The sequence below is a fragment of the Zalophus californianus genome, chromosome 3, assembly GCF_009762305.2.
Source record: "Zalophus californianus isolate mZalCal1 chromosome 3, mZalCal1.pri.v2, whole genome shotgun sequence".
NCBI classification, from domain to species: domain Eukaryota; kingdom Metazoa; phylum Chordata; class Mammalia; order Carnivora; family Otariidae; genus Zalophus; species Zalophus californianus.
In genome coordinates, this window is record NC_045597.1 from 153,668,249 (window position 1) to 153,674,764 (window position 6,516).

At 33.3% G+C, this 6,516-nt stretch overlaps 1 pseudogene; it reads right to left on the bottom strand.

The window, feature by feature from the left end:
- Positions 1 to 2,745: 2,745 nt before the first annotated feature.
- Positions 2,746 to 3,374, bottom strand: LOC113920917 (annotated as a pseudogene).
- Between the last annotated feature and the right edge of the window lie 3,142 nt (positions 3,375 to 6,516).

Here is a 6,516-nt window from a genome sequence, read left to right on the forward strand (position 1 = left end):
GCCAGCCACCAGAATAATGTTCATGCCAAAAAGTGGTCCATCTTGGAACAACCTGCCCTTGGTCCCTACAAGTAAAAAAAAAAAAAAATCAAAGCACAGAATACTACAACTAAAATCTATTATTTTAAAAGTTTAAAACAAGTATAGCTTTATATTCTTATGAAGATATATGATAAAAAAATTTTAAAAAGAAAACAAAAGATACAAAATTCAGGAAAGATGTTGCAATGAGGAAATTCAAGTGTTAATGGTCTACTTATTTCAGTAGATGATGGGTTCTTGGACAGTATGTTGATATGATGATGATGATGAATATTTAAAATATGCATTAGAATAATTCTTTTGTATTTTTAAATATTTTATAATACAGAGAAACAAGCTTGTGTATTTTTCTCATTCCACTTTCACTAATACTCAAAAGTGGTTAATTCCCATATTAATGAAGAAGAAGTAAATGAACAGAATCACTTACCCATGTCACACATCTAATTGGAAATAAAATTGAGATTATTAAATTTTCCGGTGCTCATATCACTCTGCAGAGATTATCTTTTTTGAGAAATGCTAGAACATAAGAGGGGCATCTCATAACACGGACACTTTTCTAAATAACTTGGAACTGGTTCAATGTTCTTGTGAACTCATAAAAATAACATTTTAATTAATATTGGACATGAATCTGAAGGGGAGCAGAACTAGCAACCCCAAAATACGCCTCTCTGCATAAAGATTATCTTGAGCTGGTTATTTTTAGGGAAGAGTAGACACAAGAGAAGCTTTAAAAACCTTACAGAAGTTATCCTCTTGTGAGATATGTGCATTTATGAGGGAAATCTCCATTTATAAAGGTGTCTCCCTTTTTATACTAGGAAAAGGAGGGTGACAAAATCTCTAGAAACTCTTATCAATAGAGAACTGAACTGACTTAAATCTGCATAACAATCACACTCTTGTTTACTGTGTTTTGCTTGATAACCTCCCAAATTGGTTTCCCTCCCTCTTGGCATCTTCTCTTGTCTTTAGCTTGAGTTGGTATTTAAGGTGGTGACTTGGGCCATTTCAGAGAATTGGTGAAGTCTTTTTGTTTTTTGTTTTTTGAGGGTTTTTTTGGTAATTATTGTCATTAATTTTACCTTTACCTGTGTTATAAACTACGATAATTTTGATTTAGACAGTTACTTCTCTTATAGAGGTACTGTAAATAAGAAAACAAAGTCTCTAATTTCATTTTTTACTATTTTTGGCACACTTTATTTCTTTGTATAGATACAAATACCCATCTGATATCCTTTCCTCTTTTTAAAATCAAATATGGTAAAATATACACAATATAAAAATTTACCATCGTAATAATTTTTGTACAATTCTGTGGCATTAAGTACTTTCATATTATTGAGCGACCAGCACCACCATCCATCTTTACAATTTTTCTGTTTTCAAACTGGAGGTTTAACCTATTAAACACTTACTCCTCATTCCTCCTCCCCTCTCATCCCTCAGCAACCATCATTCTACTTTTTGTCTTTAAGAATTTGACTATCTAGACACCTCATATAAGTGGACTATTAGAATATCTGTCCTTTTGTGTTTGGCTCATATCACTTTGTGTAATGTCTTCAAGGTTTCATCAATGTTGTAGCATGTGTCAGAATTCCTTCTAAGACTGAATAATATTGCAGTGTTTGCATATACCACATTTTGTTTATCCATTCATCCATCAATGGACACTTACATTGTTTGTACATTTTGGCTATTTCAAATAATGCTGCTATGAACATGAGCACACAAATATCTCTTCAAGTCACTGCTTTCAATTACTTTCGGTATATACCTAGAAGTGGAATTGCTAGATCTTATGAATTATATTTTGATATTTTTAGGAACTGCCATATTGTTTTCCACAGCAGCTACATTATATTTCAACCAGCAATGCACAAGGGTTCCAATTTCTCCACATTCTTGCTAGTGATGTAGGAAAGATGTTAGGGTTCCAAGCTGACAGCCAAGAAAGAATTCTTGAGACATCTTTGGAGCAAAAGGTGATTTTATTAAAGTACAGGATAGGACCCGTGGGCAGCAAGAGCTGCAATGGGGTCATGAGGAGTGGCCCATTAAATACTTTCAAGCTGGAAGGGGCTTAGGGATAGTGTAAGTCTCTAAGGAATTTTGGAAGCAAGGTTTCCAGGACCTTGAGGGGGGCTAGCTGTTGTTGGGAAAATGTCATTTATTACCATCTAATAAAAACTTAGTCATGAGACGCTTCAGATATATATCTGTGGGCCATATGCTTGGGGGATGATTGCCAACATGTATCTTGGGGGTTTTAGAAATAAAGGAATTTTCCAAGGGAATTTTTATACATTAAAGTAGACTTACAGGATCCTGGTTGTGGGGGGTGGTTAGGCTAGGATTGCCTTTTGCCCTTAGCAAAGTATTAACATCAAGGCAGTTCAGTCCCTAGAGGAATATCACTCTGCCTGTTTCAAGGATTTGTCAATGGGCTGTAAGTAGTAAGGAAATTTAATAATTTTTCTTCTGCCTTTGTTTCCCACATCACTAACACTTGATATTTCCCATTTTTTTATCATAGCCATTTTAATAAATGTGAAGTGGTATTTTATTGTGTTTATGATTTCCATTTCCCTAGTGATTAGTGACACTGAGAATCTTTGCTCATTGACTATTTGTATATCTTCTTTTTTTTTTTCAGAAATTGCATTAAACATTTATTTTCACAGCCCATCCTTTACAAAGATAGTAAGAGATTTCTGAAGTCCACCTTTGAATTCTTTTGGGATTCACTCTGACTAAGCAACATTTTTAGTTGAGAGAAGCGTTTCTTTGTTTTGCTCACATTCTTTGAGGAGCAAGTGGGTGCTGACTGTCCAGATGTAGGTGTCCTGAATATCAAGGCTGGGCTCTTGCCTTTGGAACCACACTTCTGATTCAAGTCTGCAGAACTTGGAGTCTTTCTCTCCGGCGTCTTCGGGCTGAGCTTGCTCGTAGGAGTGGTAGGACTGCTCCTCAGTGCTGAGAGAAAGCTTCTACTTCTACCAAGATGTTTAACTGTTCTGTTGCATGTTTTACAAGTAGTCAACAATACACTTTTGGAGTCTTTGTATTTTTTCACAATTTTTGCTTCTTTAAAACTGAGTGTATAATTTCTTGCCTCTCGGTTAAGAAGTTTTTGTATTTTGGGTGTCAGTTTGGACTTGGGTTTGAGGCACACTCGAGAGTTACCCAAAACCAGCAACTGGAAACAGTATGGACGTGTTCCGTCAAAAGTTATGTTATCATAGGAGATAGCGGGCCTGGCCCGGGCAGCTATCGTGTAGTTCCCGCGCCGCAGCCTCAAGGTAGTGCTTCTGCCTCATCATTACCGCCACCTCCATGCCGCTAAGACGAGCGACAAGACCTATTTGTACATCTGCTTTTGAGAAATGTCTATTCAGATGTTTTACTCATTTTATAATTGGGTTACTTTTATTGTAGAATTCTGAAAGTTCTTTATATATTCTGAATATTAACCTCTTATCAGATATATGGTTTGGAAATAATTTCTCCCATTGTGTAAGTTTTTTTTTCATTCTCTTGATAATTTTCTTTGATGCAAAACAGTTTTAATTTTAATGAAGTCCAGTTTACCCATTTTTCTTGTTCTTGCTCATGCTTTGGGTCATATTTAAGGAACAATTGCCAAATCTAAGGTCATGAACTCCCTCTTATGTTTTCTTCAAAGAGTTTATATTTTTAGTTTTTACTTTATGTCCTTGGTCTATTTTGGTCTCATTTTTGTATATAGTATAAAGTAGGAGGCCACCTTAATTTTTTTTTTCCAATGTGGATATCCAGTTTTCCAAGTACCATTTCTCTATTGAATGGCCTTGGCATCCTTGGGGAAGAACAATTGTCCATAGGTGTATGGTTATATTTTTAGGCTTTCTATTCTATCCTATCTTTTGCCAGTAAAACACTACTTTAATTACTGTAGCTTTGTAGTAAGTTATGAAAGTTGAAGTATGTTAGACCTCCAAATTTGTTGGTCTTTTCAATATTATTTTGGGTATTTGGGATAATCTCTTGGCATTTCATATGAATTTTCAGATGGGTTTGCCATTCTGAAAAAAAAAAATGAGATTTTGGTTAAGGATTGCATCAGATCTGTAGATCACTTTCTGTAATATTGATATCTTAACAGTATTAAATTTTCCAATCCATGAACATGGGCTGTCTTTCCATTTATTTGTGTCTTTTTAAATTTCTATTAGTGTTGTTTTGTAATTTTCAAAATACAAGTTTTATGCCTTCCTGGTTATAATTATTCTTTAATATTTTATCTTTTTTTATTGCTATTGTAAAAAGAACTATTTCCTTACATTTCTTTTTGGATTGTTCCTTGCTTTTGAAGAATGTTTTTTCCATAAATAAATGTGAATATATCAAAATACTTTTCCTACATGTGTTGTTGAGGTGATCACTTATTTTTTCCCTGGATAAATTAATAAGGTGATTCATCTTGATCAATTTTTGAACTGGAAAACAGTCTTTTATACATGGCATAAACCCAACATTTTTGTGATGTATTATCTTTTTAATGTATCACTGGATTTAATTTGCAAATATTTTGCTTAGGAGTTTTACATCTCTAGTTATGAGAAATTTGTCTGGATTTTTTTTTTCTGCCATGGTCTCTTATTCATATATATATATATATATATGTATATACAAATATATATATATGATGTATTCATACATGAAGTCAAAGCTATTATAAATAACCTAATAAAATGGTCTAATAAAATAAATTGTCAAATTATTTTATTCTCATCTTGTAGAATTTGTATATACTGGCAGTAATTCCTTAATTGTATTGTAGAATTCATTGGTGAAAATATCTAGACACGAAATGAATTTTTTTTTTTTTTGGAGGGGGGTGAAAACAAGTGGATTTAAATACTGATTCAAAATCTTTAATGGTATGGGAATATTTAAAAATTCTATTTTTGTGGCAGTTTCATGTTTTTATTTCTAGGATTTTGCATTTTAAATAAATTTTCAAATTTGCTGTCATACAGTTGTTATAACCTCATAATATTGTGATTTCTGCATATCACATATGTACATTTTTGTCTGATACTTCCAATCAATATACTTTGAAAAAATCAAGGTGACTTTTTAATGTTCAAAAAGATCTTAATATTTTCATATGATTTTTGAACGTGTCTAATTTTATGGCATTCAAAGTAATTTCCCTTAATGCTGAAAACAGCAGGATTCTGGAGTGATAATGAGAAAGTTTAGAAGGCTACAAAATAGCGTTATAGAGTGCCATTTTAATTAGCGTAAAATAATAATATCATCATCTCATTTGTCAATAAATCTTATTTGAGAATCAATCTAAAATTCTCAAATATAAAAGCATAACAGAAAAAAATGCAGAAAATAAACTATACAAAATCTTTGTTGAGGTGCATTTAATGTGGTCTTTAGTATTAGTATTGTGTTTCAGCAATGATCAGCAAATTTAGTATTATTTTTAATAATAATTATAATGTGAATTCAGAAATAATTAGGTCTAGTTTGAGTTGTTACTTATCAATAAAAATAAAGTAATATAAAATGAAATATTTTCCACTAGTAACAAATATGAGCTATGTAATGTGCACAAATACAATAAATTGAATCTTAAAATGAATGTAATGGCTAAAACTTAAAATCCTATGTCATTACATTATTATTATTTCTTAAGTAATGAATGTTCATTTAGTTCTGAAATAGCATCAATGATTGTTGGTAATCTTTGCATTTATGCCACTTTTTAAAGAAACAATTTAATTTTTCACTTTAAAGTGCATAAGAGATTTTGTGTAGAAATACACTTGATGTGGTTTTGGAATATTGGTGAGGTTCAGTGGGGTGGAGTCCAGAGCCAATGACCAAGAAAGAATTCTTGAGACGTCTTTGGTGCAAAAGGGTGGTTTATTAAAGCTTGGGGACAGGACCCGTGGGCAGAAAGAGCTCCTGCACTGGGGTTGTGAGGGGTGGCTGATTGTACACTGTGGAGTTGGGGGAGGAAAGGAAAAGGAGGTTTCAAAAGGATTTTCATATGTTAAAGAAGACTCACTGGATACCAGAGTCCTTGCCATTGTCAAGTTAAGGTTATTTTTCTCTCTAGCAAGGCATTAACGTGAAGGTAGTTGGGATCTTCCTGAAGGAACATTATACTCAGCCCACTTCAAGTATCTGTCAATGGGCTGCAGGTTATAAGGACATTTAATTGTATCTACATTTCCTTCTAGAAGCTAGGTTATTGATAGAAATGCTTTGTTCTTGTAGATTGCTAAGACATATGTAAACTGAGGGAGATTCAGGTCTTGCAGGATAGTGATCCCTACAAGTTGACTATTTGTTTTTCCTTTCCTTAGCTTTAGGGCAACCAGGAGTGCCTGAGGAATGTTACATATATCCCATGGAATGGGGGGAGTTGTGGGGTGTCAGCTTCTGCTTTGTCCTCAG